At 45.0% G+C, this 25,628-nt stretch overlaps 1 protein-coding gene across 1 annotated transcript in view; it reads right to left on the reverse strand.

Annotated features, from left to right (window-relative positions):
- Positions 1 to 25,628, reverse strand: part of LOC126259958 (voltage-dependent calcium channel subunit alpha-2/delta-3) — a 941,077-nt gene that overhangs the window by 703,131 nt on the left and 212,318 nt on the right. The window lies entirely within an intron of this gene.

Below are 25,628 nucleotides of genomic sequence, written 5' to 3' on the forward strand. Positions count from 1 at the left end.
GACCACAATTTTCTTTATTCCCAAAAACACCTTACGCGTTTCGACTTACCGTCATTAACAAAGACAGTGTTGTTAGTTACATAAAATTGCTCATTAGATACGTTGTATCACGTCAACATTCTCTTGTCTCGTGATTCAGAATGTTGACGTGATACAGTGTATCTAACGAGCAATTTTATATAGCTGACGACACTGCCTTTGATAATTGCGGAAAGTCGAAATGCGTAAGGTGGCCGCGCGGGAATAGCCGAGCGGTCTCGGGCGCTACAGTCAAAGACTGTGCGGATAGTCCCGGCGGAGGTTAGAGTCCTCCCTCGGGCATGGGTGTGTGTTTTTGTCCTTAGGATAATTTAGGTTAAGTAGTGTGAAAGCTCTGAGCACTATGGGACTTAACATCTTAGGTCATCAGTCCCCTAAAACTTAGAACTACTTAAACCTAACTAACCTAAGGATGTCACAAACATCCATGCCCGAGGCAGGAGTCGAACCTGCGACCGTAGGGACTGATGACCTTAGCAGTTAAGCCCCATAAGATTTCACACACATTTGAACATTTTTTTGCGTAAGGTGTTTTTGGAAACAAAAAAAGTATGGTCAAGACATAAGAAAAGTTATTAAAGTTCTCGTTACTAATTCGATTGATGGGTGTAAACTTTGTGTATGAGAGGGCATTTTTCAGTTCAGGACATACTCCGGATTCACTTCTACAGGCAGTCCGCTTTCAAATCGTAGCACGAAGCTTACCAAGTTTGATGCAATTTATGTTGGCAGAACTTGCCCGCCGATGGCCTTGCTAACTACTGTCACCATTGCCGTAAGGACAGGCATCCTTGTTTCAAACGTGTACCCGCTAAATAGGTATTCTACGCTCTTGGCAATGGTCATGCTTTAGGAGTCCCAGCAAAAGATGAATCGCCGTTCTCGAGTGCAGACATTACTTGCTGCCGGCAGTGCCTCGTACGTTCTACCATCAGCAAGCACACACCTGGACGCTTGCAAAGTGGCTCAGAACGCCACGAGTCAGTGAATTAAAAGAAGAATCCGAGGCAACGAAGCGCCTCCCCCCCTCCCCCACCGCCCCCCCCCCCCTAACCGTCAGAGTCCGCGGCTGGCCGACGGATAATCCGCCTCGCTTCCCCGAAATTACCCGGAATTACACAGACGCGCGGCTGCTGTTTGGAGCTCCATTGTTCGACCCGTCCCCGCTCCTCCAGCACGAGTATTACGGACGCTTGTGTGGGTGGAGAGGTAAACAAAGTTGGAAACTTTTCGTGCTCGCGTTTCACGGCCTCATTGATTTAGTGCAATGGGAACAGGGACAGGGGTAGAAGAGGAAGGCAGGAGGAAGAGGGAGGAGGACAAAAGAATTTTCTTCGTCGAGCGCGGAGGAAGTGCCGGTATTACACGGCCGGCTGAGGCGCCGGCATAAGGCTACGGACACGCGGAGCGACAAGGGATTAAAAAGTACCGAGCGCCGGGCGCGTTATTAACAACACGCGGCAGAATGAGAACAAAAGCGCACCAAAATACCCAATACTCGTACTCGTCTCAAGGAATTTAAACGCGGCTCTTTTATTCGGCGCCCACCGGCGGGCAGCAGTGCCAAATCATGCTGACGGCAATAAGCCCCGAGGCAGTGCGTGAAAGCTGTATTAGGAGGCGAACGGCGGGAAGCGGGCAACCTATAAACATGCCGGATAGCGCTGTAAATACTGCTGACGGCTCCACTTTAATCGGCGGAGCTTAACGATGCAGCACTGCAACGCACCGCCAGCTTTCAACGTCCAGGCCAACAACGGAGTTCACGTATTGGTTTTTTAGTACTCGGTATGAGGCCGATACTGACGTCCGTTCCTGTCGCATTCTACATATACAGCTACATATATACTCCGGAGGCCAACTTGTGGTGTGTGTCTCACTCCCCCGTTTTTCTGTTCCGGTTGGGCTCGGAGCGCTATAATTTTGTCTCCATGGTTTTTTCGCGGGATGTACGTAAGAGAAAGCAATATATACAGTCCAGTTTACGGGACCGACGCATATGTTCGATGTCAACGTACAATAACCACTCATAGACAGCAGGTGGCAGCACTAGCAGTGGAGGGCACATACACTGAGGGACAAAAGTCGTGGTCCGGCCACTGTGGCCGAGCGGTTCTAGCGCTTCATTCCGGAACCGCGCTGCTGCTATTGTCGCAGGTTCGAATCCTGCCTCGGGCATTGATGTGTGTGACGTCCTTAGCTTAGTTAGGTTTAAGTAGTTCTAAGATCTAGGAGACTGATGACCTCAGATGTTAAGTCCCATAGTGCTTAAAGCGGTTTGAACAAAAGTCGTGGGATAGCGATAAGTACATGTACAGATGGCAGTGCTGTCGTATACACATAAAAGGACAGCGAGTTGGCGGAGCTGTCATTTGTACTCAGGTGATACACGTGCATGTTGTTGTTGTTGTTGTTGTTGTTGTGGTCTTCAGTCCTGAGACTGGTTTCATGCATCTCTCCATGCTACTCTATCCTGTGCAAGCTTCTTCATCTCCCAGTACCTACTGAAACCTACATCCTTCTGAATCTGTTTAGTGTATTCATCTCTTGGTCTCCCTCTACGATTTTTACCGTCCACGCTGCCCTGCATGCCCTTCATGTCCTACCAACCGATCCCTTCTTCTAGTCAAGTTGAGCCACAAACTCCACATCTCCCCAATCCTATTCAACACCTCCTCATTAGTTATGTGATCTACCCATCTAATCTTCAGCATTCTTCTGTAGCACCACATTTCGAAAGCTTCTATTCTCTTCTTGTCTAAACTATTTATCGTCCATGTTTAACTTCCATACATGGCTACACTCCATACAAATACTTTCAGAAACGACTTCCTAACACTTAAATGAATACTCGATGTTAACAAACTTCTCTTCTTCAGAAACGCTTTCCTTCCCATTACCAGCCTACATTTTATATCCTCTCTACTTCGATCTTCATCAGTTATTTTGCTCCCCTAATAGCAAAACTCCTTTACTACTTTAAGTGTCTCATTTCCTAATCTAATACCCGCAACATCAACAGACTTAATTCGACTACATTCCATTATCCTCGTTTTGCTTTTGTTGATGTTCATCTTATGTCCTCCCTTCAAGACACCATCCATTCCGTTCAACTGCTCTTCCAAGTCCTTTGCTGTCTCTGACAGAATTACAATGTCATCGGCGAACCTCAAAGTTTTTATTTCTTCTCCATGGATTTTAATACCTACTCCGAATTTTTCTTTCGTTTCCTTTACTGCTTGCTCAATACACGGATTGAATAACATCGGGGAGAGGCTACAACCCTGTCTCACTCCCTTCCCAACCACTGCTTCCCTTTCATGCCCCTCAACTCTTATAACTGCCATTTGGTTTCTATACAAATTGTAAATAGCCTTTCGCTCCCTATATTTTACCCCTGCCACCTTCAGAATTTGAAAGAGAGTATTCCACTCAACATTGTCAAAAGCTTTCTCTAAGTCTACAAACGCTAGAAACGTAGGTTTACCTTTCCTTAATCTAGCTTCTAAGATAAGCCGTAGCGTCAGTATTGCCTCACGTGTTCCAATATTTCTACGGAATCCAAATTGATCTTCCCCAAGGTCGGCTTCTACTAGTTTTTCCATTCGTCTGTAAAGAATTCGCGTTAGTATTTTGCAGCCGTGACTTATTAATCTGATAGTTCGGTAATTTTCACATCTGTCAACACCTGCTTTCTTTGGGATTGGGATTATTATATTCTGAGGGTATTTCGCCTGTCTCATACATCTTGCTCACCAGATGGTAGAGTTTTGTCAGGACTGGCTCTCCCAAGGCCATCAGTAGTTCTAATGGAATGTTGTCTACTCCCGGGGCCTTGTTTTGACTCAGGTCTTTCAGTGCTCTGTCGAACTCTTCACGCAGTATCATATCTCCCATTTCATCTTCATCTACATCGTCTTCCATTTCCATAATATTGTCCTCAAGTACATCGCTCTTGTATAGACCCTCTATATACTTCTTCCACCTTTCTGCTTTCCCTTCTTTGCTTAGAAATGGGTTTCCATCTGAGCTCTTGATATTCACACAAGTGGTTCTCTTTTCTCCAAAGGTCTCTCTAATTTTCCTGTAGGCAATATCTATCTTACCCCTAGTGAGATAAGCCTCTACATCCTTACATTTATCCTCTAGCCATCCCAGCTTAGCCATTTTACACTTCCTGTCGATCTCATTTTTGAGACGTTTGTATTCCTTTTTGCCTGCTTCATTTACTGCATTTTTATTTTTTCTCCTTTCATCAATTAAATTCAATATTTCTTCTGTTACCCAAGGATTTCTACTAGCCCTCGTCTTTTTACCTACTTGATTCTCTGCTGCCTTCACTACTTCATCCTTCAAAGCTACCCATTCTTGTTCTACAGTATTTCTTTCCCCCATTCCTGCCATTTGTTCCCTTACGCTCTCCCTGAAACTCTGTACAACCTCTGGTTTAGTCAGTTTATCCAGGGCCCATCTCCTTAAATTCCCACCTTTTTGCAGTTTCTTCACGTGCATAGGTTTCCGAAATGATTATCGCTGCACGACGGGAATTAACAGATTTTAACGCAGAATGTTAGATGGAACTGGACGCAAAGGACATTCCATTTGGGATATCATTGTGGAAGCCAGCACTCCGAGATCCACAGTGTCAAGAGTGTGCGGAGAATAACAAATTTTAGGCAGTACGTCTCAATACCGACAACGGAGTGACCAGTGGCCTTCACTTGACGACCGAGAGCAGCCACGTTCGCGTATAGTTATCACGGCTAACAGACAAGCAACACTGAGTGAAGTAACCGCAGAAATCAAGGCGGCACTAAGACGAGCGTATCCGTTAAGACAGTGCCGCGAAATCTGGCGTTAATGGGCTATGGCAGCAGAAGAACCGACGCGAGTGCCTTTGCCAACAGCACGACATGATCTGCAGCGCCTCTCCTGGGCTCATGACCTTATTGGTTGGACGCTAGACGATTGGAAAAATGTGGCGTGGTCAGGTGAGTCCCGATTTCAGCTGGTAAGAGCTGATAGTAGGGTTCGAGTGTGGCCCAGACCCCACGAAGCCATGGACCCAAGTTGTCAACAAGCCACTGTGCAAGCTGGTGGTGGCTCCATGATGGTGTGGGCTGTGTTTACATGGAATGGACTGGGTCCACTGGTGGTCATTTTTAGCTATTCTTGGACATCATGTTGCCAAACAACGACGGAATTTTAATGGATGACAATGCTCCATGTGACCTGGTCATGTGACTGGTTTGAAGAACGTTCTGAAGAATTCGAGCGACTCATTTGATCACACAGATGAATTCCATCGAACATTTATAAGATGATCGAGAGATCACTTCATACACAAAATCCTGAACCGGCAACACCTCCAGAATTATGGACGGTTACAGAAGAAGCGTAGCTCAATATATCTGCAGGGGACTTGTAACGACCTTTGAACCCATAGCACGTCGTAGTGCTATACTATGCCGGGCAAAAGGATTTCCCACCCCTTATAAGGAGGAATCCCATGACTTTGTCACCTCAGTGTAAAGCATGTCGGGGTGACGTGGAAAACAGTGAAGTCGTTGTCGTAATATGGAAATGGAACGGTTTACCTGACATCCAAAAGGGAGTTATCATTGGCGATTGGAAATGCGTGTAGCCGTGTTTAATGTATTCCGCCGTGACAAAATGGTGCTCTCCAAAACTGGGGCCGAGGCTACTTTGGAGCACCACGGGCCGTAGACGACAGGGCTGCGGAGGGGTGTACGGACGGATAGACGTTCAACTGTTGAGCAACTGACCGCCCAGATGAACCAAGGGGCTACCAACAGTGTCTCCTCAACGACCGTTCAGCGAAGGTTGCCTGCTTCATGCATCCATGCTCTGTTGTTCATCCGCAACGAAGGCTGGAATATGCACTCTAATACCCCAACTGGACGTCCACTGAGTGGTGACAGGTGACTCAGATGAGTCACATTTTAGGCTCCATTGGACAGATGCCTGTTGGCGTGTACGACGTGACACGTCTGAAAGCAGACACACTGCTTTCACAGACTGCGACACGGTCGCGAATTAAACAGTGACCCGAATGTAGAATAAATTTCCTTTGCTATACGTCTATGGTCACAAATGTTTTGTGTTAAAAAAATCAAAAAAATTGTGATCATAGACATGTAGTAAAGGAAATTTAAACACCCTGCTATCACGATGCTGCGTTCTGGTCTGGGGAATGTTTTCGTGGCATGCCATGAGCTCGTTATTCTGGAAGGCACAATAAATCAACAGAAGTACGAACCACTTCCCTCGATCGTTAATTTAGAGCCTTCGGCCACTGCGTTGTCCGTGGTGAGAGGTAAAAACTTGACACTCTGGATCTCCTATTCTTGGGGACTGTGTCCACCCCCACAAGCAGTCTGTTGTTCCTCGACACGACCGCGTCTACCAGCAGGACAGCTCACAGTACATGCACATGGTTCAAACAGTACCGGAATGGGTTTACCGTACTACCCTGGCCACCAAACTCCCCGGATTAAAACCCAGTCGTGATTATGTGCCACCACTTCGGTCGGGCAGTTCGCGCGATTGCTTCTCAGCAGAGAAACCCAGTGCAGCTGGCTACGACACTGGAATCGATATGGCTCTACATTCCAGTCGGAACTTTCCAGAACCTCACTGATTCTCTTCCTGTGGGGTCCTCCCAGCAAATGTGGTTATTCAGGCTTTCGATGCGTTGTTCTCACTAATGTCACTGGGCAGTTTATTTGTTGACTGTTCTAGGAGCATGCATTTTCAGAATTTTAACAATAAAATCTGCCACTGGAGTTCGTTCACCATTTCTGTAATGCTTTCGTGCTTACTAAAATAAAGTTTACCGAAACGATCTGCTCTTCCTTCTCTTTTTCCTCCACCATCCGTATCTGGTACAGACCCCATACTAATGTATAATATTCAAGTATTGGTGAAACGAGTGTTTTGTTAGCTACTTCCTTTGTTGATGGATTACGTTTCCTGAAGATTCTTTCAATGAATCTCTTGCATCTCCCGTACCCGCAGTTAATTATATGTAATCAATCCACTTCAGATCTCTCCGTATGTGTACTGCTAGATATTTCAAATGTTTAAACGTGTGTGAATTTCTAAGGGACCAAGCTGCTGAGGTCACTGGTCCCTAGACTTACCCACTACTTAATCTAACTCAAACTAACTTATTCTAAGAACGACACACAGACCCATACCCGAGGGAGGACTCGAACCTCCCGCGCAGTCCGTGACATGGCGCCTCAAACCGCTCGGCCGCTCTATGCGACGCTAGATATTTTATGGAAGAGACGCTTCCTGTTATTGCTCTGCAATGTTGTAAGTGTACAATAACGGGCCTTTCTTTCTATGTATTCAAGATGCGTTACACTTGTTTATGTTTAGGATCAACTGCCACTTCTGGACTCGCATTCGGGAGGATGACGGTTCAATCCCGCGTCCGGCCATCCTGGTTTACGTTTTCCGTGATTTCCCTAAATCACTTCAGGCAAATTCCGGGATGGTTTCTTTCACAGGGCACTGCCGACTTCCTTCCCCATCCTTCCCTAATCCGACGAGACCGATGAGATCGCTGTTTGGTCTCTTCCCCCAAATCAGTCCACTGCCTGCCACTTCCTGCACGAAGCGTCGCAGGTCTTCCTACATTTCACTACAGTTTTCTAACTACAGTTTTCCAGCATCGCGTCATCTCTGTATACAGCAGCATCATCTGTGGAAAGCATCGTGGAACTTCCGACGTCATCTGTTAGGTCACTTTAATATATTTTGAAAAGTAATGGTTCTACACCACTCCCCTGCGGTACGCCCGAAGTTACTTTTGCGTCTGAAGACTTCCCTCCATTCCAAATGAAATGCTATGTTTTGTTTGCTAGAAACTCGTCAATACAGTCTCACTGTTGGTTTGATATTCCGCACGCTAGTATTTTGTTCATTAGGTGGCACGGCGGAACTGTATCGAATGCCTTTCAGAAGACTAGGAACCCGGTATCTACTTGGGCGCCTATTTCAAACACGGTCGCTGCTTTCGGAACCCATCTTGGTTCCTAGATAGGGGGTATTCGCCCTCGAGATATGACATAATACGCGAGCATAAAACATACTCGCAACTTCTACAACTGACAGGCGTTAGAGAGTTAGGCGGCAGTTTTGTGCGTCTGTTCGACAACCCTTCTCGAAAATGGGATGCATCCTGTTTCGAGGGAACCGGTTCAAATCCAGCTTGTGACAAATAAAATCCCACAACAAAACGTTAGTGACATTCTCTTAAAAAGAGCACACTGGTAGCTTTGGAGTTAGGTGTAGAACTGATACCAAGTTATGATGTGACTCTGCACTGGTGACATATAGCCCGTCTCACACGAAGTAATGTTAAGCTTACTTACTATCTTGTTTAATGACTCCCAAATGATTGAAACATAACCTGGACGCGAACGCTGAAAGAAACCGCAAGAGAGGCAGTGCCTGCGTCACATGGGACGTGCTGCTTAGCGTGATTTCCGACTGCAGCTCTCTCCAACGCAATTGTCAGCTGTACCTGACTCGCAAATGAATTTGTTTACGAAAATGGACAGACGTAAAATTGCTACGCTAACTCCACCAAAACGCACATTTCTTTTCATCTCCACATGCTAGCCATATTTTTCTGTCTGCAGCATACATTTAAAAAAAGCTTCAATATTCATGAACATGTTTTGAGGCTAAAAGAGACAGTTCCATGTCCTGTCAGTAAAGCTATCAGCTTGTAAAAGTTCCGTTACAAACAGTGCGATAGAATAGTCTTCCACATGGTATAAATATTATTTCATCATTCTTACTTCTGAGTGAAACCCTAAGGTCGGTCTTATTTGATCACTCTTTCTACGCTGTAGCAGAATTTTTAGAACATGTGAAGTACATGACTTGAAACAAGCAAGTGCAAAATATCCTACTGCAAGTAACGCAAACTGTCTTTTGGATAAAGCAGAAAAACATTAACTGAAATATTACTGTTATGTTTTTTGTACTTACATGTGTGTGTGTGTGTGTGTGTGTGTGTGTGTGTGTGTGTGTGTGTGAGAGAGAGAGAGAGAGAGAGAGAGAGTATCCCTGTTCACACAATCAAACAAACTCCCTTCCTGTGAGAGTGCACTTAGATTTATGTAACATCGAATATTGCAGTACATAATTCTGTTAAATTAATAAGAAAGTCCCACATTCTTTTAGAAAACACCACGATGAATAGAGCTAGACTCACTTTGGAAGCCCACACATCTGCGCAGTAGACTAGGCTGAAATTTTGCGACTTGCGACTTGTCTTGCATGCTACTATATAATGACACGTTATTAATTGACATGTAATTACTATAAATCGTACTAAGAACAATGGATTTTCGATAAATCTTCAATGGGCTAATGCCTTTCATGACACGCAAGTTTTAATACGAAGATAAAGAAATACGAAAACTTCTTTAACAACCAATATGACGTTCCTTGTCATTTTATTACAACAAATCTTAACAATAACAACGCGTTCTGAGAGATGCTGCTTGGAAACAGCATACATTCGTAGGACGTAAGTTGTCATGTAAAAATCACCAAATATGAGGGTGCCGTGCCGGCATTAAATCCTTGGCGCTCAGTTATCGGTGTGGCTTATAAGGTTCATGTCGACTTTTTCTTTAGTATTGTTCGTCTATCTGGGATCCCTGCCAGGTAGGACTGATAGAAGAGACAGAGAAGATCCGATGAAGAGCGGCGCGTTACGTTACGGGTTCGTTTAGCCTGCGCGAGAGCGTTGCGAGGATGCTGAACAAACTCCTCTTCTAACCAAGAGAGGTGTTGTGCAACACGGAGAGATATGCTATTTAAATTTCGAGAGAGCACTTGCCGGGAAGAGTCGGACAACTTATTACTACTCACTCACTCCCCCCCCCCCCCCCCCCCCACATATGTCTCTTGTGTCTCGCGTAATGACCACGAGGAGAAAATTCGAGAAATTAGATCCAATACAAAGGCTTATCGACAATCTTCCTTCCCAGGCGCTATTCGCGAGTGGAATAGGGTTGGACGGCTCAGTCAGTGGTACAAAAAGCACCCTCCACCACACACACCATTAGGTGGCCTACGGAGTATGATGTAGATGTGGATATTTGCGCAGTATGTGTCTCTGCCTCGTTGCCTGGAAACTGGATGAAACCGGCCTGCAAGAGGTCACGTGAGCACCCGCGACCGCGGATATAGGGACGTGCGCAGAAGTGAAGGTAGTCGTTGGCAGCAGTGTGAAGGGTTCGAGGTATGGTTTTTACCTAGGACGTGTGAGCGCTCTGTTCGGCCGAGCGTAGCTGGAAGGCGATGTCCTAACCAGTGGAGTGTTAATGGCACCGTCACGTTGGATGGAGTTTATTGTTTGCTACACTACAGTTTTGGCAAGCGAGCGTACTCGGTGAACCGTTACGTGTCTGTATTGTGGACTTCATGGAGACCCCTTTGCTGTAACGGGTGGTAATTCTGTTCTTAACTGACGTATGACGATTCCATTCGGATCTAGGTAGTATTTGTTGTCGTTCCTCCGATATTCTGTTGACAGCGAAGCCGCTCGGTTGTATTTTTCTACAAGTCTCTATTACTGGACACGTATTCGCTGTTTGGGACGAACGTGGATTGTAACTTGGATTTCGACAGCTACTTACCACGCTACTGGATATCGTGGCTTGGTTGATTTTGAACGCAAGCCCACACTTACTCTTAAAATTTTCCTGTAACCTACTTGTCTGGCATATTACCTATTCAGTGCTTTACAGCATTTTTTTTAATTTTTGTTCTTTTGATTTTTATGAGAATAGTGTTAAATTTTGCTTATGTATGTGTAGTACAGGACAGATTACAATTATTCAACCTGGAAAGGGACTTCCGTATGTGCATTAGCTAGTCTTGTAGCTTTCATCACATCTTTTTTGGTAATGTAAATTCCTCGTTCATCTGTGGAAAAGGTATGTATTTTGGTAAGACAGCTGGCCAGTTGATTGTTACTTGTTAGTAGCTGTTTACCAAACTAGCCAGCTGTATAGTAATTACATTGTGATTTGTTTCTTTCCCTTTTCTGCTCGCCGGACTTAGCTAATTCTTTCTGCATGTTTACTCGGTTACTGTCACGGTTCACTCATCTGTAACCGCTTGACATTAAGTGCTTGCCGTATTTTGGTATTCTATATTTCAATTGTATATGATACGGTCCAAGGGTCCTTCATTTTATAATTAGTTTTCCTCATCATTTATATATTCTAGGCAGTCTGCCGTGAAGGTCTGATGAACTTCATGCCTTACACCTGGTTTTCGTGGTCGGTCATTCCGCCGTAAGCCTCACTGTGTTTATAAGCCTGATAGCTTTCCCGCCCATGGAGCTGTGTTTGGACGAATGCTTAAGGTCCTTTAAAATAAGTACTAATAGTCATAACCAAATATACAGATACTGCGATAAGGAATAGCTCTTTAGGTAATTCAATCGAAGAGGAATGGACATCTCAAAAATGGCCAATCAAAGATGTTAGAAAGAAAAACACAAGTACAAAGAAGGTAACCGCGAAGAAAGCATGGATAGCTGAAGAGACATTTCAGTTGATCGATGAAAGAAGGAAGTTCAAAAATGTTCAGGGAAATTCGGGAATACTGAAATGCAAGTCACTAAGGAATGAAATAAACAAAGCGCAGGGAAGCTAAGGCGAAACAGCTGCATTAAAGATGTGAAGAAACAGAAATTATTTTCGGAAGGACTGACTCAGAATACAGAAAAGTAAAAAAAAACTTTCGGTCCAATTAAAAGCAAGGGTGGTAACATTAAGAGTACAATAGGAACTCCACTGCTAAATGCAGAGGAGAGAGCGGATAGATGGAAAGAGTACATTACAGTGAAACCATTTATGAAGGGGAAGACTTATTTGGTGACACGCCATCAGAAGAAATAGTCGATATAAGAAGATAGGGAATCAGAATTTAAAATAGCTTTGGAAGATTTAAGGATAAAGAAAGCAGAAGGGATAGATAACACTGGATCAGAGTTCCAAAAATCATTGGAGGGAAGTGGAAATAAAACGACTATTCACGTTGGTATCCAGAATGTATGAGATTGGCTATACACCATTTGACATTCGGAAAAATATCACCCACACAATTTCGAATACATGAAATTAATGAGAAGTAGTAGAAATGAGAACAGCGAGAAACATAACATCAGGATTGGTGAGCACGAAGTAGATGACGTTAAGGAATTCTACTACCTAGGCAGCAAAATAACCCGTGACGGACAGAGCAAGGAGGACATAAGAAGCAGACTAACACAGGCAAAGAAGGCATTCACGGCAGAGAGAAGTATCAAAACGTAGGTCTTAATCTGAGGCAGAAATTTCTGAGAACGTACGTCCGGAGCAGACAATTGTATGGTAGTGAGGCATGGACTGCGGTAAAACCGGAACAGAAGAGAATGTGCTAGAGACGAATGTTGGAAATTAGGTGTACTCATAAGGTAAGGAGTGAGGAGGTTCTCCACAGAACCGCCGTGGAAAGGACTACGATGAGGAATACTGATGATACAAAAGCTCGTGTAAATGCTAAATCACCCTCGTCCACTGTAAAGCTTGTTTGGATGGCCGTCTGGCATTGGTCCCATTATCCTGTATCTGTTTTAAATGTTATTAAGGTTTTTTGAGTAATGAATTTCTGGCCAAAAGATCTGTCAATGTTGCCGTAACCTCGTGTTTAGGGGTGCGGCAGCTTGTTCCTTAGTAAAATTTGCTTATAGAATTTAATTACCTGAAAGGGCTTTGCTGTGGTAAGAATATACTCGTATCATCTGGCCTTATGCCGTTTGTGCAGTTGCTAAATATAGTAGTTATTTTTTTATCATTTGAAGTTGTTCACCTGCAATTGTCTGTTAACTAATAACGGCAACTAATAATCCTTACTGCATGTGATTAGTACTTCAACTTATTTTGATAAGAAAAGGGAAGGAGATTTTATTTTTGGTCGGCCAACGTGCGGTGATCTTCGATTTATTTTCAAAAATTATAATCTTGCATCCACGCATTTTGAGGATTATATTTATTGATGTGGTGAGTCTTGGATTAACTGCCTTGTTTACTAGTCATCAGTGCTCCCACTATCAACCATCTGTTGCATGCTGTTGCCATTTGACAAAAAAACGTTAATTTAGGTGTAATGTCCAGCAAACCACTCGTATATGCGTGATGCTTCCATCTGGCAAGGCACACAGTCTGATTGCATCGAGCCAGGCTGTGTTCAGCGTCATTATGTTAGCGCAAACCGTTGAAAATCGATAATCTTGGCAGAAGGTTGAATGTCTGCAAACATGCGCGAAATCAGCTGAAAGAGTGAACTATTTCTGCCATTTAGATAACATCTATTCAGATTTTTGTATATGTAAAATGATGGTTAATGACGGCACATATTATTTCTTTGACTGTGTAGTGCAGCGATTAATAGTCAAAATTACATCTACATCTACATTTATACTCCGCAAGCCACCCAACGGTGTGTGGCGGAGGGCACTTTACGTGCCACTGTCATACCTCCCTTCCCTGTTCCAGACGCGTATGGTTCGCGGGAAGAACGACTGTCTGGAAGCCTCCGTGCGCGCTCTAATCTCTCTAATTTTACATTCGTGATCTCCTCGGGAGGTATAAGTAGGGGGAAGCAATATATCCGATACCTCATCCAGAAACGCACCCTCTCGAAACCTGGCGAGCAAGCTACACCGCGATGCAGAGCGCCTCTCTTGCAGAGTCTGCCACTTGAGTTTATTAAACATCTCCGTAACGCTATCACGGTTACCAAATAACCCTGTGACGAAACGCGCCGCTCTTCTTTGGATCTTCTCTATCTCCTCCGTCAACCCGATCTGGTACGGATCCCACACTGATGAGCAACACTCAAGTATAGGTCGAACGAGTGTTTTGTAAGCCACCTCCTTTGTTGATGGACTACATTTTCTAAGGACTCTCCCAATGAATCTCAACCTGGTACCCACCTTACCAACAATTAATTTTATATGACAGGAGCAGACAACAGACCTAAAATACTAAATATATCAAACCTTACCAACAATTAATTTTATATGACAGGAGCAGACAACAGACCTAAAATACTAAATATATCAGTGTTAAATTTAAATTTTTTGTTGATCGTGTTACGTAGTATTGTGTGTGAGTTAGACCCTACTCTCAGATTTTTTTCACTGAAATTGGTTTTCTACGAATAAGGTCATGCATTCGAAAGTGAAACTGTGTATTTTACTAACTGTAAAGTGTTCAGTTGTTTTTTAAGTAAACTACTGTTTAAGTACGAACAGTTTTTCAAAACCAGCACATTACCACTCTCCAGTCGAGTCTCTGCCGCCGCACTGTGGTTCAACTAAAACGACAAAATCCAATATAACGTCTCCCAATATCTGATTGTGGCGTAGAGAGCGCTCTTGTTGGTTAAGCGTTTCGTTGTACGTTGCCGAAATACGGTACAACTTATTTAGTATTTCACACGCAGCAGTCGTTTCTCAAAGTGAAATAACAGCAACTGGTACAAGACTCGTACAGCCCTGATACAACTCGCAGCAGATCTTACGCAGTGTGACTGCGTCGGCGTGCAAGCTAGTCGTCCCTGTTAGCCAACATTTTTAAGCGCGCCACGTAAACGGTGAGTTTACTCCAGTGAGGTACGTATAAGTCATGGCAGTGGAATGATGCATACTTGACAGTCGGTTTTATGGAAAGATTGGTCGCCGGGGAGCCGTATCAGGGTAGCATAAAGGCGTTATCGCGTTTGGATGTGACAATGACAGTGAATGTAGTTGCCCGCTTGGTTGGTGTATCAATGCACACTCTCTAAAGTGTATACAAGGAATGATGTCCCACTCACAGCCATGTAATACAGCATAAGATCAGTGGTCGTTTTTATGATATGCTTTGTTCATAATTCGTTACATTATTCCGTGTGTCGTCCTTTTGTTTCTAGCGACGAATTCATAAATGTTATTTTATTGTCTGAGACCAGTGGTTTTATAACGCCCTATATTGTTTTATGTGAGGATGTGACTTTTATTACCTGTGGGTTTTCGTTAAAATTTACATCAGTTAATAGGACTGTGACAATGTAATCTTGTAATGCTCCTTGCTTGTTATTTCAATTGGTAAACAGGAACCTGATTACGGTCTGTGAACCGAAAGTGATTGTTAAGTGAAGAAATTTTATCAGCAGTTCTTGGGGTTCTTCAAATATCTACAAGTTGTGGGGCACCATCTTCTGAAAATATAAATACAACTATGTAAATCTAAAAAGTGGGTGGAGATTTAACGGAGCTCCTACCGAATACCAGTTCACTGTGTTATTCAATCAGAGAACAGTACTGCTGATGTCGACCTATGTCACTAAGCTGACTCTGAGAAGTCTTTAAGAAATGCAGTGTTGTGGTACTATGGGTAATTATGAGGATGAATCGGCGGGAGAGAGTGAAATTTGGTGCTGACATATTATCTGCTCCTCTCACATAGAACCAAGGGCTAGAAGAGCTTAAAGAAACCAACATTGTCACTGAGCTCATTCTACTGTATATGGGACTACGTAGAGGATTCAGATTTATTCCTAGGCATTCAGACACAGTCTGGCGATTAGGAAGTGCATTCAGCTACTCTCAGTCTCTTACCACAGATGTACTACAAAAGAACATTTCTTTCGCTTCCAGGATTCTAGGATTCTAGGTCACTTTCCACCAGTCCGAGTGCGTTCGCTTTGGCAACGTTTTTCAAGCTCGGCTATGGAAAAAGGTGTTTCTCATTGCAGCAAGTGGCGTCCTAAGTATTGATACCGCCACTCGCCGTTGACATTTCTCTGTAGATCACTTAGCCAATAAACAAACGATCACCGTCGTTCGCCTCCTTTGGTTAATAGTTCGCCCAGATTCAGCCATTGCACGTTCGAAGGATATATCGGAGGGAATTGTCTTTGTCTACAAGATCACGTCCAAACTGATGATTCGTGTTATCTGTAACTTATCCTATTTTTCTGGGGTGATGCAGCGTTGTTACAAAAGTGCTTTGCCTGCGTGTCTAACTTGTAGGCGCCTGGAATATCGCAGAAGTAATGCCTCTAGGATAATTTATGTTTCATAAACAGATCAAAAAATAGAAAGAAGTTTCGGACAATTGGTACGGCCTATAATTATATGTAACATTTGAATATTGAGGAGATCTTATTTACTGACGTACTGGAACAATTTCACCTGTTTTAATTGAAGCATGTAAACGCACTGACGGAAGCGGAAGTGTTACTTCAGAAACACGTTCACCAAAAGCTATCAACACACTCCAGTATTTTCGTGTTTATGTGATATCTCGATTAAAATTTCATACGTACGTGACTTTGTTTCCAGTACAGAAAAAAGGTATTCTTACAGATGTGGAATGATGTGAGTACGTGATATGTAACGGGTGTTTCTGACGTTACTCGAATTTTCAAGCGGAGATGGCGACACAGATGCCCAGATGACATGTATGTACAGCTCGTGGTCGTCTTTCGGACTGTGAGGCAGGCCTAATCATTATCATGTGCCCATGGAGATTTGTGACTGTCGAGTGAAAGAAATAGGTCTTCTCTTCTACGGCAATGTAATTAATCCTGGTGCTGCTCGACTTGTGTTAGATCTTTTGTGGCTGACAACCCCAGTTCTGCTGAACTCTTCTTTTGGTTCCAAAAATGAAATAATTTTTTTTTAATGCACCTAACGGTTTGAGCTGTAGATATCGGTACTATAACATAAGAAAATGCAGATTTCTGTCAGTGTGTTATAATTATGAGTAGTTTAGTTGAAACCTCAACCGAAGAAGAAACATTCACTCTCACACAGCGAAGCGAACTTAGAAGAAATGACCCATTGTAGGATCAAACATATAGGCTCTCTCAGTTGAAAGAGGACATGAAATAGTGGAGTTGTATGATTATGAAAGATGTACAAACGGGTTATATAATATTTGGGAACATATCTGGATTTTGAGGGACATAACACAATGGTGGTTCACTTGAGTACTGCACCTGCGTTGTGTAGATATGCGATATTACCTGATACCGATAATACAGAGTCCGAATTAATGCAAAGTCATGTCGATACAAATAACTCGAAGATTAAACCAACGAGAGATCTTGCAGACTGTTGGCTGTAGTACAGTGGCTGCAGAACAAACCGTGAAGGGATTGACTGAGGACAATAGCTTGGCAAGAAGAGCAGGTACCGCGACACCACGGAAAGATCGTAAGATTATTCGAACTGACTCTGGCGAACACACAGATGAGAACAGCTGAAATCTGGGCAGCGGTTACTGACAGAGTATTATCACAAACCACCCAGAAAAGATAACTGGAAGCTGAGTTGAGATCTTGAGCTGCCTTACGTCGCTTACTGCTGAAGCCGTACGACAGAAAACAGAATTGAATAGTGTAGAGACAGAGTCAATTGGGACATTCGGTTGAATTCTGTTGTGTTCAGCAGTGGGCTTCTATTTGTGGCAGTCAGATCGACGCCAACATTGCGTGGACGACATGGTGAAGCAGCGATCCTTGAGACACATACCTCTCCTACTCCTGTTTCCAGTATGTCGATAGCTATTTGATATGACAATAAATGGTTCAAATGCTCTAAGCACTATGGGACTTAACATCTGAGGTCATGAGTCCCCTAGACTTAGAACTACCTAAACCTAACTAACCTAAGGACATCACAAACATCCATGCCCGAGGCAGGATTGGAAGCTGCGACCGTAGCAGCAGCGCACTTCCCGACTGAAGCGCGTAGAACCGCTCAGCCACAGCGGCCGACGATATGACACTAAGACTGATTTGGTGATTGTTGGAGGAAGGCTAACTGATCAGCAGTATGTGGCGAGAATGGTAAGCCTGTTGTCGTAGCAGGCCGCTGTGGCCGAGCGGTTCTGGGCGCTTCAGTCTGGAACCGCGCGACTTCTACGGTCGCAGGTTCGAATCCTGCCTCAGGCATGGATGTGTGTGCTGTCCTTAGGTTAGTTAGGTTTAAGTAGTTCTAAGTTCTAGGGGACTCATGACCTGAGATGTTAAATCCCATAGTCCTCAGAGCCATTTGAACCATTTTGTTGTCTTAGTTTTCGTGATCAGGGTACCAAAAGGCATATTCCCGAAGCGTTATGCAGGAATCCACACTGCAGTTCACACTACAAATGCCCTGAAGAATGCACGGATCCTTGGCCGGCCCACTTGGTTCCTTGATTTATGACTCAGAGTATGTTCAGGATGAGACAGGAAGACGTATTCTTTCATGCCAGCTTCTAGCCAGCAGGGTTTAAGATTTGACAGAGCAGGTGTTCGAGGTATAGCAAGATAGTCCTCAAGATGACAGTCGTCCCCAATCTAAGCTGTATCTAACTAATTAACTCAACAGTCTGGCTCTGAGGACCGCACATCCCTAACTGGACGCTGAAAGACATTACTTTCTCCTAAATCAGGAAAGAGAGAAGAAAGGAAAGAAAGGAAGAGGGGAGAGAAATGTGAGAGGTGAGAAGAGAAAAAAGGGGGTAGAGAGCAAGTCGGTAGAGAAGACAGGAGACAGGAGAGAAGAGAGGAGAGAGATTGGAGAGGAGAGAAGAGGGGAGAGAGAGAAGATAGAGGAGAGAGAACAGAAGAGAGAAGACAGGAGAAGAGAGAAGAGAAGAGAGAGAGAAGAGGAGACACAGGAGAAGAAAGTGAACGGAAAAGAGAGATCAGAAAAAAGAAGACAAGAAAGAGGGATGGGAACCGAAAAGAGAAAAAATGGCGAACAGAGGAGAGAATGGAGGAGTAGAAGAAGAGAGAAAAGAAGCGAGAGGTTAAAGATAGGAGAAGAGAAACGAGACGAGGGGGTACAGAGAAGGGAAAAGAGAGAAGGGAAAATAGAGTGGATAGAGGAGAGAGGATGGAGAAAAGAAGAGAGGTACGAAAAAAAGAGAATAGAGGAGAGAGAGGTGTGCGGAAGGAACAGAGCAGGTAGAAAAGAAATTAGAGCTCATACGGAGGAGTACTGACAACCGTTCTTCGAACACACACTTGGCGAATGAAACGAGCGAGCAAGAGGGAGTACTGATGACGGTTGAAGTAGTACCCTCCGCCACACGAGGCGGTTTGCGGTGTATAGATGCAGAGGAGAGTGAGTTGGCGGGCTGTAGGCAGCGGCAGTAGGTGGGTGAATGAGGCCGGCATCCCGCCGCTGCAGCACGGCGCCTCTCTCCTCCCAACTCCCGCCTCCCGCCTGCCGCCTCTCGCAGCACCCGTATCGATCCCGTGGCGGTGGCAGCGGCCGCTGCTGCGCCTGCCCACCCGCGGTCAGGCCGCGCGCCGTACGCGCAGGGCGGGCCTGGGGCGCGAGTACTACGCGTAGTGCGTAGCCTGCGTGGGCAAGGCGGGGGACAGTCGGCGCGGCATGCCAGCACGCCTGGCCACGCCGGTGCTCAGCGGCGTTTCAGGCGCACGAGTCAACTTATCTTCAGCAGTCGCATCATCGGCAAAGTAACTGCGTTGCTGACCATTAATAATGCACAAGGAAAGATAATAGATAATGAAATTTTGTTTATTGTGCATTTACATTGTAGTTGAAAGGACACACGACTAAATTTTTAGGTAGGGTGATTCGGCTGCCCCTAACAAAGGGTTTTATGCAACCCACAATGCCATCAGAAACGAAGTGCTAGATATTCATATCCTCTCGCACGCTCTGTGCAAAATATTAGTCCCACAAAGAAATGAACTCGATCTTTTTGTAGGAAACTTCATGTACACTACTGGCCATTAAAATTGCTACACCACGAGGATGGTGTGCAACAGACGCGAAATTTAACCGACAGGAAGAAGATGCTGTGATATCCAAATGATCAGCTTTTCAGAGCATCCACACAAGGTTGGCGCCGGTGGCGACACATATAACGTGCTGACATGAGGAAAGTTTTCAACCGATTTCTCATACACAAAGAGCAGTTAACCGGCGTTGCCTGGTGAAACGTTGTTGTAACGCCTCGTGTAAGGAGGAGAAATGCGTATCATCACGTTTCAGACTTAGATAGGCCCTAAATGTCGGATTGTAGCCTATCGCGATTCCGGTTTATCGTATTGCGACATTGCTGCTCGTGTTGGTCGAGATCCAATGACTGTTAGCAGAATATGGAATCGGTGGGTTCAGGAGGGTAATACGGAATGCCGTGCTGGATCCCAACGGCCTCGTATCACTAGCAGTCGAGATGACAGGCATCTTATCCGCACGGCTGTAACGGATCGTGCACCCACGTTTCGAACCCCGACTCAACAGATGGGGACGTTTCCAAGACAACAACCACCTGCACGAACACTTCGACGACGTTTGCAGCAGCACGGACTATCAGCTCGGAGACCATGGCTGCGGTTACCCTTGACGCTGCATCACAGACAGGAGCGGCTGCGATGGTGTACTCAACGACGATTCTGGGTGCACGAATGGCAAAACGTCATTTTTTCGGATGAATCCAGGTTCTGTTTACATCATCATGATGGTCGCATCCGTGTCTGGCGACATCGCGGTGAACGCTCATTGGAAGTGTGTATTCGTCATCGCCATACTGACGTATCACCTGCGTGATGGTATGGGGTGCAATTGGTTACGCGTGTCTGTCACCTCTTGTTCGCATTGACGGCACTTCGAACAGTGGCGGTTACATTTCAGAGGTGTTACGACCCGTGGCTCTACCCTTCATTCGATCCCTGCGAAACCCTACATTTCAGCAGGATAATGCACGACCGCCTGTTGCAGGTCCTGTACGGGCCTTTCTGGATACAGAAAATGTTCGACTGCTGCCCTGGCCAGCACATTCTCCAGATCTTTTACCAACTGAAAACGTCTGGTCATTGGTGGCCGAGCAATTGGCTCGTCACAATACGCCAGTCACTACTCTTGATGAACTGTGGTATCGTGTTGAAGCTGCATGGGCAGCTGTACCTGTACACGCCATTCAAGCTCTGTTTGACTCAATGCCCAGGCGTATCAACGCCGTTATTACGGCTAGAGGTGGTTGCTCTGGGTACTGATTTCTCAGGATCTATGCACCCAAATTGCGTGAAAATGTAATCATATGTCGGTTCTGGTATAATATATTTGTCCAATGAATACCCGTTATCATCTGCATTTCTTCTTGGTGTAGCAATTTTAATCCCCAGTAGTGTAGTTAAATTTTGTTCAAATTGTTCAAATGGTTCAAATGGCTCTGAGTACTATGGGACTTAACATCTATGGTAATCAGTCCCCTAGAACTTAGAACTACTTAAACCTAAGTAACCTAAGGACATCACACAACACCCACTCATCACGAGGCAGAGAAAATCCCTGACCCCGCCGGGAATCGAACCCGAGTTAAATTTTGTACTGAGATACATTTTCGCTGGAGATCATCCTTTTAGAGTTATTAAAAAAAGGCATTAGAATGTTATTTTTGTACGTTTTTCTTGAATAATTCAAATATTACGGCCTCTAGCAAAAACTTAACCCATTACAGAATTTACCTAAATTAAAGTTCCTACAGAATGATTGTGTTCATTTTCTCTGTAGACTAATAGTTTGTGTGTGCCAAGCGAAAGATTATGAAAACCTTCCATGTGGTATTTGAAGACATTGCACGTTGCATAAAACCAATCGATAGGCAGTTGAGTCACCCTGTATACTCTCTGATCAGAAATATCCAACCACCTATTACAGGACATTAATATGAAGCGTGTACACCCTTTGCCTTTGTGACAACTTGAACTCAAATGGGGACACTTTCAGTGAGATATCTGAATTCCGGCGGTGGAATGGCCTCCAGTTCTTCCTCAACAGCGGAAACCAGAGAAAGTAATGTTGGACGCTGGGGTCTGGAGCGAAGCCGACGTCGTAACTCAGCCCAAAGTTGTTCCATAAGGTTCAGGTCAGGACCCTGGGAGACCTGTGCATTGCTCCCAGGAATGTTACTGTCCACAAACCATTGCTTCCCACGTGCTGCTTTATGACGTGGTGCACTGTCATGCTGATACAGTTATCGGCTCCGAAGTGTTGTAATACGTGTTCATATCCTTCCGCATTTACCGTTTTATTATGCACAGTGAGAGGCCACACCCTAATACGAAAAACAAAGACATACCGTGACATCACCTTCTTCGTAGTTCACTATTAGCACTACATATGATGGCAGGTAACGTTTTCCAGGCATTCACCAAACACAAGTCTTATCAACGGATTGTCAGAGGGTACAGCGTGATTGATCACTCCAAATCACTTTTATTCAGTCATCCACTGTCCAATGACGTCGCTCTTTAAACCATCTCAAGCGTTGCGTAGCACTGACGTCAGGAATGTATGGGTTATGAGGGGCTGCCCGTCCACTGTACCCCATTCTCCCTCCGTACAATCACTGTAGTAGCTGGAATGCAAGCGATTTTTAACAACCAGCATCTGTAATGCTCCACAGTTTCACCGTGTCAGTACATGAGTTCTGTCTTGTCTTGTTTTTCAACTTCACAATCGCATCACCAACAGTCTACATGAGCAGTTTTAGAAGGGTTGAAACGTCGCTGATGGATATGCTATTTAGGTGACGTCCAACAACTAGTCCACGTTCCAAGTCATTGAGCTTTCCTAACCAACCCTGCGGTTTTGCGTCCTCTACTGTCAGCATAATAGTGGCAAGTGCGCTTCACGTCACTCCAGGTGGTCAAATCCGTGTTAGTTATGGGTGTCCAAACAACTTTGATCAGTTAGTATACATGAGTCTATCTCTGTATCTGAGTGGGCAATGCAACAGATCCTCTTGCGGGGTTCAAGTTCAATTCCCTGTAGCAGTAAGGAAGGAGGACTGGACTTGGGTCCACTCAGGCTCGTGAAGCCAGCTAAGGAGCTACGTGATTGAGAGGTAGCGGCTCCAAGGTCTACATGTCAACAACGGTTGGGAGTGCAGTGTGCTGACTCCATGCTGCTCCATACTGCATGCGACGATGAATGGCTGAAAATGAGACTGCGTTTAGTCGACAATCGTGTGGTCTTCAGGGCCTGATCGCGGAGTTTCACCTCGTTTCGTAGTGTCAAGGATGCGAAATTTAATATGTAGAGCTGCGACCTAGTTGGGCTGTAACCCACTTGGACAAAGATTTGAACCGAGTTTGCATGACAGATACAATAATGCCATTCCACAGTGCTTCACCCCTATGCCAGAATTCGCCAATTGTAGTGGCCAGCGAGTGGCGGCGTGCCAGACTCAAAAAAAAAAAAAAAAAAAAAAAAAAAAAAAAAAAAAAAAAAAAAAGATCAAATGGCTCTGAGCACTATGGAACTTCTACGGTCATCAGTCCCCTAGAACTTAGAACTACTTAAACCTAACTAACCTAAGGACATCACACACATCCATGCCCGAGGCAGGATTCGAACCTGCGACCGTAGCGGTCGCGCAGTTCCAGACTGAAGCGCCTAGAACCGCTCGGCCACTGCGGCTGGCGAAATCTAAAACCAAATGTTTTCAGTTTTCGTAAGGCTGTTCTGAGATAATAGTTCGAACACCGTGTATAGAGGCAGCTCAGGACAGCAGGAACAGCATGCGGTCTTGCGTTATTTTCATGACATATCGACACGAAGACCTCAAAAACAGTGTACAGCATCGGTCTCCTTTATGTCTGTGACCATTTACTGACGTGGCACCAGTGATAATGAACAAAACTTTATTAAGTCAGTAAACACGGAACATGAGTAATAGGGAAAAAAAGAGTGACTGCTTGACGTCAAGAACAAAATAAAGAGTAGCTTCTAGACACAAATAAGTAAGAAGATTCAGTCAAAGTGTAGGTTCGACAACTGAAGTAGGATTGTGTCACAGCATTCATAACTGTAGAAAAATTAGAAATTTATGGTAAGCGTGCTGCTTGAGAAATCCTTCCTGGCTGCTAACGGCGGTGCTGCTGGTTTGACTGCTTGCAGAGACCGAACTCTCAGAACGACCCCTGTTGGGACTCGCAGAACGACTGGTTGGCTGCGATCCGCTGTTTTCTCTTTCTCTTGGTGAAAGATGTAAAGCAATGTTCACCCTTGGTCATTTTCTGCAAGAACAATGTGTAGTACTGTTCCTTTATTTCTTCAGTCTATCGGTGAGTCGTCTCGTAAGCGATAGTGATGGACTGCACAGTCGTAGTAAGGTGACACCACTATCTACCAAGTGAGGTCACAGGCCGCCGAAAACGGTCTCTGTATTCATTTCGTCGCCGAGTTGGTGGATGAGCGGATTCCCTTGTCTTCTCGTGATGCTGGAACCTGGCAAGGGCCTACATTTTTTTGTGCTGTGTCAAGAAAAGGTTGAGCCGGAAACCATCGGGTTACATGAAATATCCTCCGCAGGGCGACGTTCTGCATCTGCTAGAGAGAGCGTAGGTGATAGGTACTTGCGGTGCCTCATGCCTTACACGGCTTTTCCGAGATAGGCCGGACACAAGCCTTGAAGAGTCGACCGGTAGGGTGCAGGATTTGGAAGAGTGCAAGTCATTGCTGAAATCTCCCTTTAACATGACGCACATTCTTTTGCCAGGTGAACGTAGTGTCAAGGGTGCCTCCAAGGTACTTTGCGTCATAAGTTAATTGTATTAGCTCGCCGAAGAGCTGCAGTTGCGGCATCACTGGACGACATCTGTTGCCGAACTGTGCAGCTGGGCTCTTAGCCGCATTGAGGCCTGTCTTCCGCTTCGCTGCCCAATCTTCTAGGTCTAAACACGCCTCCTACAAGTATCGGTGTATGACTAGCGGCTGTCGACTTCTCGTAAACTGGCTGGCTGTGGCTCGAGCGGCTGGTTAAGTGCACGGCCAGGTGAGGCATGCACAGACATTTGCCGGGCGGTACGCGACCAGCGTAGGAAACGTCCGTAACTGTGGCGCCACTTGGAGTTACAATGGCGCCGTGGTGTTGTGCGTTGCTTTCTGTAAGTCGACCAGTAAATATGCTCATGTTTACCGGCCGCGGGCGTGGTCTCGTGTTTATTTTCCAGCGGCCGGTTTGTGGCGAGAGAACAGCCCCAAGGCCGTATGTTGTGCGGTACAGCAGAATTGTGCATGGGTGTTGTTGTTGTTGTTGTGGTCTTCAGTCCTGAGACTGGTTTGATGCAGCTCTCCATGCTACTCTATCCTGTGCAAGCTTCTTCATCTCCCAGTACCTACTGCAACCTACATCCTTCTGAATCTGCTTAGTGTATGCATCTCTTGGTCTCCCCCTACGATTTTTACCCTCCACGCTGCCCTCCAATACTAAATTGGTGATCCCTTGATGCCTCAGAACATGTCCTACCAACCGATCCCTTCTTCTGGTCAAGTTGTGCCACAAACTCCTCTTCTCCCCAATCCTGTTCAGTACCTCCTCATTAGTTATGTGATCTACCCATCTAATCTTCAGCATTCTTCTGTAGCACCACATTTCGAAAGCTTCTATTCTCTTCTTGTCCAAACTATTTATCGTCCATGTTTCACTTCCATACATGGCTACACTCCATACAAATACTTTCAG

The sequence above is a fragment of the Schistocerca nitens genome, chromosome 5 (assembly GCF_023898315.1).
Source record: "Schistocerca nitens isolate TAMUIC-IGC-003100 chromosome 5, iqSchNite1.1, whole genome shotgun sequence".
Lineage (NCBI taxonomy): Eukaryota > Metazoa > Arthropoda > Insecta > Orthoptera > Acrididae > Schistocerca > Schistocerca nitens.